Genomic DNA, 15,911 nt, shown 5'->3' with positions numbered 1-15,911 from the left:
ATTCTTAGCTGTCAGGTAAACCCATGTGGGCTAATTTTTGGGGGCTATACAGGCCGACACTTACTTCTGTATCCTGTGAATGCTTAATGTACCTCCAGCCACCAAATACTATGTTCTTAGCTGTCAGGTAATCCCATGTGGGCAAACGTTCGGGGCCTATACTGGCCGACACTTACTTCTGTATCCTGTGAATGCCTAATGTAACTTCAGCCACAGAATACTACGTTCTTAGCTGTCAGGTAAGCCCATGTGGGCTAATTTTTGGGGCCTATACTGGCCGACACTTACTTCTTTATCCTGTAAATGCCTAATGTACCTCAAGCCACAGAATACTACGTTCTTAGCTGTCAGGTAAACCCATGTGGGCTAATTTTTGGGGCCTATACTGGCCGACACTTACTTCTTTATCCTGTGAATGCCTAATGTACCTCCAGCCACCAAACACTATGTTCTTAGCTGTCAGGTAAACCCATGTGGGCTAATTTTTGGGGCCTATACTGGCCGACACTTACTTCTTTATCCTGTGAATGCCTAATGTACCTTCAGCCACCAAATACTACGTTCTTAGCTGTCAGGTAAACCCATGTGGGCTAATTTTTGGGGCCTATACAGGCCGACACTTACTTCTGTATCCTGTGAATGCTTAATGTACCTCCAGCCACCAAATACTATGTTCTTAGCTGTCAGGTAATCCCATGTGGGCAAACGTTCGGGGCCTATACTGGCCGACACTTACTTCTGTATCCTGTGAATGCCTAATGTAACTTCAGCCACAGAATACTACGTTCTTAGCTGTCAGTTAAACCCATGTGGGCTAATTTTTGGGGCCTATACTGGCCAACACTAACTTCTTTATCCTGTGAATGCTCAATGGACCTCCAGCCACCAAAAACTATGTTCTTAGCTGTCAGGTATACGCACGTGGTCTAATTTTTGGGGCCTATACTGGCCGACACTTACTTCTATATCCTGTGAATGCCTAATGTACCTCCAGCCACCAAATACTTCATTCTTAGCTGTTAGGTAAACCCATGTGGGCTAATTTTTGGGGCCTATACTGGCCGACACTTCTGTATCCTGTGAATGCCTAATGTACCTCCAGCCACCAAATACTACGTTCTTAGCTGTCAGTTAAACCCATGTGGGCTAATTTGTGGGGCCTATACTGGCCGACACTTACTTCTTTATCCTGTGAATGCCTAATGTACTTCCAGCCACCAAATAATACGTTCTTAGCTGTCAGGTAAACCCACGTGGTCTAATTTTTGGGGCCTATACTGGCCGACACTTACTTCTGTATCCTATGAATGCCTAATGTACCTCCAGCCACCAAATACTACGTTCTTAGCTGTCAGGTAAACCCATGTGGGCAAATTTTTGGGGCCTATACAGGCCGACACTTACTTCTGTATCCTGAGAATGCCTAATGAACCATAAGCCACAGAATACTAAGTTCTTAGCTGTCAGTTAAACCCATGTGGGCTAATTTGTGGGGCCTATGCTGGCCGACACTTACTTCTTTATCCTGTGAATGCCTAATGTACTTCCAGCCACCAAATAATACATTCTTAGCTGTCAGGTAAACCCACGTGGTCTAATTTTTGGGGCCTATACTGGCCGACACTTACTTCTGTATCCTATGAATGCCTAATGTACCTCCAGCCACCAAATACTACGTTCTTAGCTGTCAGGTAAACCCATGTGGGCAAATTTTTAGGGCCTATACAGGCCGACACTTACTTCTGTATCCTGTGAATGCCTAATGAACCATAAGCCACAGAATACTAAGTTCTTAGCTGTCAGTTAAACCCATGTGGGCTAATTTGTGGGGCCTATGCTGGCCGACACTTACTTCTTTATCCTGTGAATGCCTAATGTACTTCCAGCCACCAAATAATACATTCTTAGCTGTCAGGTAAACCCACGTGGTCTAATTTTTGGGGCCTATACTGGCCGACACTTACTTCTGTATCCTATGAATGCCTTATGTACCTCCAGCCACCAAATACTACGTTCTTAGCTGTCCGGTAAACCCATGTGGGCTAATTTTTCGGGCCTATACTGGCCGACACTTACTTCTGTATCTTGTGAATGCCTAATGTACCTCCAGCCACCAAATACTACATTCTTAGCTGTCAGGTAAACCCATGTGGGCTAATTTTTGGGGCCTATACAGGCCGACACTTACTTCTGTATCCTGTGAATGCCTAATGTACCTCCAGCCACCAAATACTATGTTCTTAGCTGTCAGGTAATCCCATGTGGGCAAACTTTCGGGGCCTATACTGGCCAACACTTACTTCTGTATCCTGTGAATGCCTAATGTAACTTCAGCCACAGAATACTACATTCTTAGCTGTCGGGTAAGCCCATGTTGGCTAATTTTTGGGGCCTATACTGGCCGACACTTACTTCTTTATCCTGTAAATGCCTAATGTACCTCCAGCCACAGAATACTACGTTCTTAGCTGTCAGGTAAACCCATGTGGGCTAATTTTTGGGGCCTATACTGGCCGACACTTACTTCTTTATCCTGTGAATGCCTAATGTACCTCCAGCCACCAAACACTATGTTCTTAGCTGTCAGGTAAACCCATGTGGGCTAATTTTTGGGGCCTATACTGGCCGACACTTACTTCTTTATCCTGTGAATGCCTAATATACCTTCAGCCACCAAATACTACGTTCTTAGCTGTCAGGTAAACCCATGTGGGCTAATTTTTGGGGCCTATACAGGCCGACACTTACTTCTGTATCCTGTGAATGCCTAATGTACTTTAAGCCACAGAATACTACGTTCTTAGCTGTCAGTTAAACCCATGTGGGCTAATTTTTGGGGCCTATACTGGCTAACACTAACTTCTTTATCCTGTGAATGCTCAATGGACCTCCAGCCACCAAAAACTACGTTCTTAGCTGTCAGGTATACGCACGTGGTCTAATTTTTGGGGCCTATACTGGCCGACACTTACTTCTATATCCTGTGAATGCCTAATGTACCTCCAGCCACCAAATACTACATTCTTAGCTGTCAGGTAAGCCCATGTGGGCTAATTTTTGGGGCCTATACTGGCCGACACTTCTGTATCCTGTGAATGCCTAATGTACGTCCAGCCACCAAACACTACGTTCTTAGCTGTCAGGTAAACCCATGTGGGCTAATTTTTGGGGCCTATACAGGCCGACACTTACTTCTGTATCCTGTGAATGCCTAATGTACCTTCAGCCACCAAAGACTACGTTCTTAGCTGTCAGGTAAACGCATGTGGGCTAGTTTTTGGGGCCTATACTGGCCGACACTTACTTCTTTGTCCTGTGAATGCCTAATGTACCTCCAGCCACCAAATACTACGTTCTTAGCTGTCAGGTAATCCCATGTGGGTGAATTTTTAGGGCCTATACTGGCCGAACCTTACTTCTTTATCCTGTGAATGCCTAATGTACCTCCAGCCACCAAATACTACGTTCTTACCTGTCAGGTAAACCCACGTGGTCTAATTTTTGGGGCCTATACTGGCCGACACTTACTTCCTTATCCTGTGAATGCCTAATGTACCTCCAGCCACCAAATACTACATTCTTAGCTGTCAGGTAAACCCATGTGGGCTAATTTTTGGGGGCTATACAGGCCGACACTTACTTCTGTATCCTGTGAATGCTTAATGTACCTCCAGCCACCAAATACTATGTTCTTAGCTGTCAGGTAATCCCATGTGGGCAAACGTTCGGGGCCTATACTGGCCGACACTTACTTCTGTATCCTGTGAATGCCTAATGTAACTTCAGCCACAGAATACTACGTTCTTAGCTGTCAGGTAAGCCCATGTGGGCTAATTTTTGGGGCCTATACTGGCCGACACTTACTTCTTTATCCTGTAAATGCCTAATGTACCTCAAGCCACAGAATACTACGTTCTTAGCTGTCAGGTAAACCCATGTGGGCTAATTTTTGGGGCCTATACTGGCCGACACTTACTTCTTTATCCTGTGAATGCCTAATGTACCTCCAGCCACCAAACACTATGTTCTTAGCTGTCAGGTAAACCCATGTGGGCTAATTTTTGGGGCCTATACTGGCCGACACTTACTTCTTTATCCTGTGAATGCCTAATGTACCTTCAGCCACCAAATACTACGTTCTTAGCTGTCAGGTAAACCCATGTGGGCTAATTTTTGGGGCCTATACAGGCCGACACTTACTTCTGTATCCTGTGAATGCTTAATGTACCTCCAGCCACCAAATACTATGTTCTTAGCTGTCAGGTAATCCCATGTGGGCAAACGTTCGGGGCCTATACTGGCCGACACTTACTTCTGTATCCTGTGAATGCCTAATGTAACTTCAGCCACAGAATACTACGTTCTTAGCTGTCAGTTAAACCCATGTGGGCTAATTTTTGGGGCCTATACTGGCCAACACTAACTTCTTTATCCTGTGAATGCTCAATGGACCTCCAGCCACCAAAAACTATGTTCTTAGCTGTCAGGTATACGCACGTGGTCTAATTTTTGGGGCCTATACTGGCCGACACTTACTTCTATATCCTGTGAATGCCTAATGTACCTCCAGCCACCAAATACTTCATTCTTAGCTGTTAGGTAAACCCATGTGGGCTAATTTTTGGGGCCTATACTGGCCGACACTTCTGTATCCTGTGAATGCCTAATGTACCTCCAGCCACCAAATACTACGTTCTTAGCTGTCAGTTAAACCCATGTGGGCTAATTTGTGGGGCCTATACTGGCCGACACTTACTTCTTTATCCTGTGAATGCCTAATGTACTTCCAGCCACCAAATAATACGTTCTTAGCTGTCAGGTAAACCCACGTGGTCTAATTTTTGGGGCCTATACTGGCCGACACTTACTTCTGTATCCTATGAATGCCTAATGTACCTCCAGCCACCAAATACTACGTTCTTAGCTGTCAGGTAAACCCACGTGGGCAAATTTTTGGGGCCTATACAGGCCGACACTTACTTCTGTATCCTGTGAATGCCTAATGAACCATAAGCCACAGAATACTAAGTTCTTAGCTGTCAGTTAAACCCATGTGGGCTAATTTGTGGGGCCTATGCTGGCCGACACTTACTTCTTTATCCTGTGAATGCCTAATGTACTTCCAGCCACCAAATAATACATTCTTAGCTGTCAGGTAAACCCACGTGGTCTAATTTTTGGGGCCTATACTGGCCGACACTTACTTCTGTATCCTATGAATGCCTTATGTACCTCCAGCCACCAAATACTACGTTCTTAGCTGTCCGGTAAACCCATGTGGGCTAATTTTTCGGGCCTATACTGGCCGACACTTACTTCTGTATCTTGTGAATGCCTAATGTACCTCCAGCCACCAAATACTACATTCTTAGCTGTCAGGTAAACCCATGTGGGCTAATTTTTGGGGCCTATACAGGCCGACACTTACTTCTGTATCCTGTGAATGCCTAATGTACCTCCAGCCACCAAATACTATGTTCTTAGCTGTCAGGTAATCCCATGTGGGCAAACTTTCGGGGCCTATACTGGCCAACACTTACTTCTGTATCCTGTGAATGCCTAATGTAACTTCAGCCACAGAATACTACATTCTTAGCTGTCAGGTAAGCCCATGTTGGCTAATTTTTGGGGCCTATACTGGCCGACACTTACTTCTTTATCCTGTAAATGCCTAATGTACCTCCAGCCACAGAATACTACGTTCTTAGCTGTCAGGTAAACCCATGTGGGCTAATTTTTGGGGCCTATACTGGCCGACACTTACTTCTTTATCCTGTGAATGCCTAATGTACCTCCAGCCACCAAACACTATGTTCTTAGCTGTCAGGTAAACCCATGTGGGCTAATTTTTGGGGCCTATACTGGCCGACACTTACTTCTTTATCCTGTGAATGCCTAATATACCTTCAGCCACCAAATACTACGTTCTTAGCTGTCAGGTAAACCCATGTGGGCTAATTTTTGGGGCCTATACAGGCCGACACTTACTTCTGTATCCTGTGAATGCCTAATGTACTTTAAGCCACAGAATACTACGTTCTTAGCTGTCAGTTAAACCCATGTGGGCTAATTTTTGGGGCCTATACTGGCTAACACTAACTTCTTTATCCTGTGAATGCTCAATGGACCTCCAGCCACCAAAAACTACGTTCTTAGCTGTCAGGTATACGCACGTGGTCTAATTTTTGGGGCCTATACTGGCCGACACTTACTTCTATATCCTGTGAATGCCTAATGTACCTCCAGCCACCAAATACTACATTCTTAGCTGTCAGGTAAGCCCATGTGGGCTAATTTTTGGGGCCTATACTGGCCGACACTTCTGTATCCTGTGAATGCCTAATGTACGTCCAGCCACCAAATACTACGTTCTTAGCTGTCAGGTAAACCCATGTGGGCTAATTTTTGGGGCCTATACAGGCCGACACTTACTTCTGTATCCTGTGAATGCCTAATGTACCTTCAGCCACCAAAGACTACGTTCTTAGCTGTCAGGTAAACGCATGTGGGCTAGTTTTTGGGGCCTATACTGGCCGACACTTACTTCTTTGTCCTGTGAATGCCTAATGTACCTCCAGCCACCAAATACTACGTTCTTAGCTGTCAGGTAATCCCATGTGGGTGAATTTTTAGGGCCTATACTGGCCGAACCTTACTTCTTTATCCTGTGAATGCCTAATGTACCTCCAGCCACCAAATACTACGTTCTTACCTGTCAGGTAAACCCACGTGGTCTAATTTTTGGGGCCTATACTGGCCGACACTTACTTCCTTATCCTGTGAATGCCTAATGTACCTCCAGCCACCAAATACTACATTCTTAGCTGTCAGGTAAACCCATTTGGGCTAATTTTTGGGGGCTATACAGGCCGACACTTACTTCTGTATCCTGTGAATGCTTAATGTACCTCCAGCCACCAAATACTATGTTCTTAGCTGTCAGGTAATCCCATGTGGGCAAACGTTCGGGGCCTATACTGGCCGACACTTACTTCTGTATCCTGTGAATGCCTAATGTAACTTCAGCCACAGAATACTACGTTCTTAGCTGTCAGGTAAGCCCATGTGGGCTAATTTTTGGGGCCTATACTGGCCGACACTTACTTCTTTATCCTGTAAATGCCTAATGTACCTCAAGCCACAGAATACTACGTTCTTAGCTGTCAGGTAAACCCATGTGGGCTAATTTTTGGGGCCTATACTGGCCGACACTTACTTCTTTATCCTGTGAATGCCTAATGTACCTCCAGCCACCAAACACTATGTTCTTAGCTGTCAGGTAAACCCATGTGGGCTAATTTTTGGGGCCTATACTGGCCGACACTTACTTCTTTATCCTGTGAATGCCTAATGTACCTTCAGCCACCAAATACTACGTTCTTAGCTGTCAGGTAAACCCATGTGGGCTAATTTTTGGGGCCTATACAGGCCGACACTTACTTCTGTATCCTGTGAATGCTTAATGTACCTCCAGCCACCAAATACTATGTTCTTAGCTGTCAGGTAATCCCATGTGGGCAAACGTTCGGGGCCTATACTGGCCGACACTTACTTCTGTATCCTGTGAATGCCTAATGTAACTTCAGCCACAGAATACTACGTTCTTAGCTGTCAGTTAAACCCATGTGGGCTAATTTTTGGGGCCTATACTGGCCAACACTAACTTCTTTATCCTGTGAATGCTCAATTGACCTCCAGCCACCAAAAACTATGTTCTTAGCTGTCAGGTATACGCACGTGGTCTAATTTTTGGGGCCTATACTGGCCGACACTTACTTCTATATCCTGTGAATGCCTAATGTACCTCCAGCCACCAAATACTTCATTCTTAGCTGTTAGGTAAACCCATGTGGGCTAATTTTTGGGGCCTATACTGGCCGACACTTCTGTATCCTGTGAATGCCTAATGTACCTCCAGCCACCAAATACTACGTTCTTAGCTGTCAGTTAAACCCATGTGGGCTAATTTGTGGGGCCTATACTGGCCGACACTTACTTCTTTATCCTGTGAATGCCTAATGTACTTCCAGCCACCAAATAATACGTTCTTAGCTGTCAGGTAAACCCACGTGGTCTAATTTTTGGGGCCTATACTGGCCGACACTTACTTCTGTATCCTATGAATGCCTAATGTACCTCCAGCCACCAAATACTACGTTCTTAGCTGTCAGGTAAACCCACGTGGGCAAATTTTTGGGGCCTATACAGGCCGACACTTACTTCTGTATCCTGTGAATGCCTAATGAACCATAAGCCACAGAATACTAAGTTCTTAGCTGTCAGTTAAACCCATGTGGGCTAATTTGTGGGGCCTATGCTGGCCGACACTTACTTCTTTATCCTGTGAATGCCTAATGTACTTCCAGCCACCAAATAATACATTCTTAGCTGTCAGGTAAACCCACGTGGTCTAATTTTTGGGGCCTATACTGGCCGACACTTACTTCTGTATCCTATGAATGCCTTATGTACCTCCAGCCACCAAATACTACGTTCTTAGCTGTCCGGTAAACCCATGTGGGCTAATTTTTCGGGCCTATACTGGCCGACACTTACTTCTGTATCTTGTGAATGCCTAATGTACCTCCAGCCACCAAATACTACATTCTTAGCTGTCAGGTAAACCCATGTGGGCTAATTTTTGGGGCCTATACAGGCCGACACTTACTTCTGTATCCTGTGAATGCCTAATGTACCTCCAGCCACCAAATACTATGTTCTTAGCTGTCAGGTAATCCCATGTGGGCAAACTTTCGGGGCCTATACTGGCCAACACTTACTTCTGTATCCTGTGAATGCCTAATGTAACTTCAGCCACAGAATACTACATTCTTAGCTGTCAGGTAAGCCCATGTTGGCTAATTTTTGGGGCCTATACTGGCCGACACTTACTTCTTTATCCTGTAAATGCCTAATGTACCTCCAGCCACAGAATACTACGTTCTTAGCTGTCAGGTAAACCCATGTGGGCTAATTTTTGGGGCCTATACTGGCCGACACTTACTTCTTTATCCTGTGAATGCCTAATGTACCTCCAGCCACCAAACACTATGTTCTTAGCTGTCAGGTAAACCCATGTGGGCTAATTTTTGGGGCCTATACTGGCCGACACTTACTTCTTTATCCTGTGAATGCCTAATATACCTTCAGCCACCAAATACTACGTTCTTAGCTGTCAGGTAAACCCATGTGGGCTAATTTTTGGGGCCTATACAGGCCGACACTTACTTCTGTATCCTGTGAATGCCTAATGTACTTTAAGCCACAGAATACTACGTTCTTAGCTGTCAGTTAAACCCATGTGGGCTAATTTTTGGGGCCTATACTGGCTAACACTAACTTCTTTATCCTGTGAATGCTCAATGGACCTCCAGCCACCAAAAACTACGTTCTTAGCTGTCAGGTATACGCACGTGGTCTAATTTTTGGGGCCTATACTGGCCGACACTTACTTCTATATCCTGTGAATGCCTAATGTACCTCCAGCCACCAAATACTACATTCTTAGCTGTCAGGTAAGCCCATGTGGGCTAATTTTTGGGGCCTATACTGGCCGACACTTCTGTATCCTGTGAATGCCTAATGTACGTCCAGCCACCAAATACTACGTTCTTAGCTGTCAGGTAAACCCATGTGGGCTAATTTTTGGGGCCTATACAGGCCGACACTTACTTCTGTATCCTGTGAATGCCTAATGTACCTTCAGCCACCAAAGACTACGTTCTTAGCTGTCAGGTAAACGCATGTGGGCTAGTTTTTGGGGCCTATACTGGCCGACACTTACTTCTTTGTCCTGTGAATGCCTAATGTACCTCCAGCCACCAAATACTACGTTCTTAGCTGTCAGGTAATCCCATGTGGGTGAATTTTTAGGGCCTATACTGGCCGAACCTTACTTCTTTATCCTGTGAATGCCTAATGTACCTCCAGCCACCAAATACTACGTTCTTACCTGTCAGGTAAACCCACGTGGTCTAATTTTTGGGGCCTATACTGGCCGACACTTACTTCCTTATCCTGTGAATGCCTAATGTACCTCCAGCCACCAAATACTACATTCTTAGCTGTCAGGTAAACCCATTTGGGCTAATTTTTGGGGGCTATACAGGCCGACACTTACTTCTGTATCCTGTGAATGCTTAATGTACCTCCAGCCACCAAATACTATGTTCTTAGCTGTCAGGTAATCCCATGTGGGCAAACGTTCGGGGCCTATACTGGCCGACACTTACTTCTGTATCCTGTGAATGCCTAATGTAACTTCAGCCACAGAATACTACGTTCTTAGCTGTCAGGTAAGCCCATGTGGGCTAATTTTTGGGGCCTATACTGGCCGACACTTACTTCTTTATCCTGTAAATGCCTAATGTACCTCAAGCCACAGAATACTACGTTCTTAGCTGTCAGGTAAACCCATGTGGGCTAATTTTTGGGGCCTATACTGGCCGACACTTACTTCTTTATCCTGTGAATGCCTAATGTACCTCCAGCCACCAAACACTATGTTCTTAGCTGTCAGGTAAACCCATGTGGGCTAATTTTTGGGGCCTATACTGGCCGACACTTACTTCTTTATCCTGTGAATGCCTAATGTACCTTCAGCCACCAAATACTACGTTCTTAGCTGTCAGGTAAACCCATGTGGGCTAATTTTTGGGGCCTATACAGGCCGACACTTACTTCTGTATCCTGTGAATGCTTAATGTACCTCCAGCCACCAAATACTATGTTCTTAGCTGTCAGGTAATCCCATGTGGGCAAACGTTCGGGGCCTATACTGGCCGACACTTACTTCTGTATCCTGTGAATGCCTAATGTAACTTCAGCCACAGAATACTACGTTCTTAGCTGTCAGTTAAACCCATGTGGGCTAATTTTTGGGGCCTATACTGGCCAACACTAACTTCTTTATCCTGTGAATGCTCAATTGACCTCCAGCCACCAAAAACTATGTTCTTAGCTGTCAGGTATACGCACGTGGTCTAATTTTTGGGGCCTATACTGGCCGACACTTACTTCTATATCCTGTGAATGCCTAATGTACCTCCAGCCACCAAATACTTCATTCTTAGCTGTTAGGTAAACCCATGTGGGCTAATTTTTGGGGCCTATACTGGCCGACACTTCTGTATCCTGTGAATGCCTAATGTACCTCCAGCCACCAAATACTACGTTCTTAGCTGTCAGTTAAACCCATGTGGGCTAATTTGTGGGGCCTATACTGGCCGACACTTACTTCTTTATCCTGTGAATGCCTAATGTACTTCCAGCCACCAAATAATACGTTCTTAGCTGTCAGGTAAACCCACGTGGTCTAATTTTTGGGGCCTATACTGGCCGACACTTACTTCTGTATCCTATGAATGCCTAATGTACCTCCAGCCACCAAATACTACGTTCTTAGCTGTCAGGTAAACCCATGTGGGCAAATTTTTGGGGCCTATACAGGCCGACACTTACTTCTGTATCCTGTGAATGCCTAATGAACCATAAGCCACAGAATACTAAGTTCTTAGCTGTCAGTTAAACCCATGTGGGCTAATTTGTGGGGCCTATGCTGGCCGACACTTACTTCTTTATCCTGTGAATGCCTAATGTACTTCCAGCCACCAAATAATACATTCTTAGCTGTCAGGTAAACCCACGTGGTCTAATTTTTGGGGCCTATACTGGCCGACACTTACTTCTGTATCCTATGAATGCCTTATGTACCTCCAGCCACCAAATACTACGTTCTTAGCTGTCCGGTAAACCCATGTGGGCTAATTTTTCGGGCCTATACTGGCCGACACTTACTTCTGTATCTTGTGAATGCCTAATGTACCTCCAGCCACCAAATACTACATTCTTAGCTGTCAGGTAAACCCATGTGGGCTAATTTTTGGGGCCTATACAGGCCGACACTTACTTCTGTATCCTGTGAATGCCTAATGTACCTCCAGCCACCAAATACTATGTTCTTAGCTGTCAGGTAATCCCATGTGGGCAAACTTTCGGGGCCTATACTGGCCAACACTTACTTCTGTATCCTGTGAATGAATAATGTAACTTCAGCCACAGAATACTACATTCTTAGATGTCGGGTAAGCCCATGTTGGCTAATTTTTGGGGCCTATACTGGCCGACACTTACTTCTTTATCCTGTAAATGCCTAATGTACCTCCAGCCACAGAATACTACGTTCTTAGCTGTCAGGTAAACCCATGTGGGCTAATTTTTGGGGCCTATACTGGCCGACACTTACTTCTTTATCCTGTGAATGCCTAATGTACCTCCAGCCACCAAACACTATGTTCTTAGCTGTCAGGTAAACCCATGTGGGCTAATTTTTGGGGCCTATACTGGCCGACACTTACTTCTTTATCCTGTGAATGCCTAATATACCTTCAGCCACCAAATACTACGTTCTTAGCTGTCAGGTAAACCCATGTGGGCTAATTTTTGGGGCCTATACAGGCCGACACTTACTTCTGTATCCTGTGAATGCCTAATGTACTTTAAGCCACAGAATACTACGTTCTTAGCTGTCAGTTAAACCCATGTGGGCTAATTTTTGGGGCCTATACTGGCTAACACTAACTTCTTTATCCTGTGAATGCTCAATGGACCTCCAGCCACCAAAAACTACGTTCTTAGCTGTCAGGTATACGCACGTGGTCTAATTTTTGGGGCCTGTACTGGCCGACACTTACTTCAATATCCTGTGAATGCCTAATGTACCTCCAGCCACCAAATACTACATTCTTAGCTGTCAGGTAAGCCCATGTGGGCTAATTTTTGGGGCCTATACTGGCCGACACTTCTGTATCCTGTGAATGCCTAATGTACGTCCAGCCACCAAATACTACGTTCTTAGCTGTCAGGTAAACCCATGTGGGCTAATTTTTGGGGACTATACAGGCCGACACTTACTTCTGTATCCTGTGAATGCCTAATGTACCTTCAGCCACCAAAGACTACGTTCTTAGCTGTCAGGTAAACGCATGTGGGCTAGTTTTTGGGGCCTATACTGGCCGACACTTACTTCTTTGTCCTGTGAATGCCTAATGTGCCTCCAGCCACCAAATACTACGTTCTTAGCTGTCAGGTAATCCCATGTGGGTGAATTTTTAGGGCCTATACTGGCCGAACCTTACTTCTTTATCCTGTGAATGCCTAATGTACCTCCAGCCACCAAATACTACGTTCTTACCTGTCAGGTAAACCCACGTGGTCTAATTTTTGGGGCCTATACTGGCCGACACTTACTTCCTTATCCTGTGAATGCCTAATGTACCTCCAGCCACCAAATACTATGTTCTTAGCTGTCAGGTAAACCCATGTGGGCTAGTTTTTGGGGCCTATACTGGCCGACACTTACTTCTTTGTCCTGTGAATGCCTAATGTACCTCCAGCCACCAAATACTACGTTCTTAGCTGTCAGGTAATCCCATGTGGTCTAATTTTTGGGGCCTATACTGGCCGACACTTACTTCTTTGTCCTGTGAATGCCTAATGTATCTCCAGCCACCAAATACTACGTTCTTAGCTGTCAGGTAAGCCCATGTGGGCTAATTTTTGGGGCCTATACTGGCCGACACTTACTTCTTTATCCTGTAAATGCCTAATGTACCTCCAGCCACAGAATACTACGTTCTTAGCTGTCAGTTAAACCCATGTGGGCTAATTTTTGGGGCCTATACTGGCCGACACTTACTTCTTTATCCTGTGAATGCCTAATGTACCTCCAGCCACCAAACACTATGTTCTTAGCTGTCAGGTAAACCCATGTGGGCTAATTTTTGGGGCCTATACTTGCCGACACTTGCTTCTTTATCCTGTGAATCCCTAATGTACCTTCAGCCACCAAATACTACGTTCTTAGCTGTCAGGTAAACCCATGTGGGCTAATTTTTGGGGCCTATACAGGCCGACACTTACTTCTGTATCCTGTGAATGCCTAATGTACTTTAAGCCACAGAATACTACGTTCTTAGCTGTCAGTTAAACCCATGTGGGCTAATTTTTGGGGCCTATACTGGCCAACACTAACTTCTTTATCCTGTGAATGCTCAATGGACCTCCAGCCACCAAAAACTATGTTCTTAGCTGTCAGGTATACGCACGTGGTCTAATTTTTGGGGCCTATACTGGCCGACACTTACTTCTATATCCTGTGAATGCCTAATGTACCTCCAGCCACCAAATACTACATTCTTAGCTGTTAGGTAAACCCATGTGGGCTAATTTTTGGGGCCTATACTGGCCGACACTTCTGTATCCTGTGAATGCCTAATGTACCTCCAGCCACCAAATACTACGTTCTTAGCTGTCAGTTAAACCCATGTGGGCTAATTTGTGGGGCCTATACTGGCCGACACTTACTTCTTTATCCTGTGAATGCCTAATGTACTTCCAGCCACCAAATAATACGTTCTTAGCTGTCAGGTAAACCCACGTGGTCTAATTTTTGGGGCCTATACTGGCCGACACTTACTTCTGTATCCTATGAATGCCTAATGTACCTCCAGCCACAAAATACTACGTTCTTAGCTGTCAGGTAAACCCATGTGGGCAAATTTTTGGGGCCTATACAGGCCGACACTTACTTCTGTATCCTGTGAATGCCTAATGAACCATAAGCCACAGAATACTAAGCTCTTAGCTGTCAGTTAAACCCATGTGGGCTAATTTGTGGGGCCTATGCTGGCCGACACTTACTTCTTTATCCTGTGAATGCCTAATGTACTTCCAGCCACCAAATAATACGTTCTTAGCTGTCAGGTAAACCCACGTGGTCTAATTTTTGGGGCCTATACTGGCCGACACTTACTTCTGTATCCTATGAATGCCTAATGTACCTCCAGCCACCAAATACTACGTTCTTAGCTGTCAGGTAAACCCATGTGGGCAAATTTTTGGGGCCTATACAGGCCGACACTTACTTCTGTATCCTGTGAATGCCTAATGAACCATAAGCCACAGAATACTAAGTTCTTAGCTGTCAGTTAAACCCATGTGGGCTAATTTGTGGGGCCTATGCTGGCCAACACTTACTTCTTTTTCCTGTGAATGCCTAATGTACTTCCAGCCACCAAATAATACATTCTTAGCTGTCAGGTAAACCCACGTGGTCTAATTTTTGGGGCCTATACTGGCCGACACTTACTTCTGTATCCTATGAATGCCTTATGTACCTCCAGCCACCAAATACTACGTTCTTAGCTGTCCGGTAAACCCATGTGGGCTAATTTTTCGGGCCTATACTGGCCGACACTTACTTCTGTATCTTGTGAATGCCTAATGTACCTCCAGCCACCAAATACTACATTCTTAGCTGTCAGGTAAACCCATGTGGGCTAATTTTTGGGGCCTATACAGGCCGACACTTACTTCTGTATCCTGTGAATGCCTAATGTACCTCCAGCCACCAAATACTATGTTCTTAGCTGTCAGGTAATCCCATGTGGGCAAACTTTCGGGGCCTATACTGGCCAACACTTACTTCTGTATCCTGTGAATGCCTAATGTAACTTCAGCCACAGAATACTACATTCTTAGCTGTCGGGTAAGCCCATGTTGGCTAATTTTTGGGGCCTATACTGGCCGACACTTACTTCTTTATCCTGTAAATGCCTAATGTACCTCCAGCCACAGAATACTACGTTCTTAGCTGTCAGGTAAACCCATGTGGGCTAATTTTTGGGGCCTATACTGGCCGACACTTACTTCTTTATCCTGTGAATGCCTAATGTACCTCCAGCCACCAAACACTATGTTCTTAGCTGTCAGGTAAACCCATGTGGGCTAATTTTTGGGGCCTATACTGGCCGACACTTACTTCTTTATCCTGTGAATGCCTAATATACCTTCAGCCACCAAATACTACGTTCTTAGCTGTCAGTTAAACCCATGTGGGCTAATTTTTGGGG

Source organism: Pelophylax lessonae (genome assembly GCF_965119305.1).
Source record: "Pelophylax lessonae genome assembly, chromosome: 10".
NCBI lineage: Eukaryota > Metazoa > Chordata > Amphibia > Anura > Ranidae > Pelophylax > Pelophylax lessonae.
Note: the sequence above shows the minus strand (reverse complement) of the source record.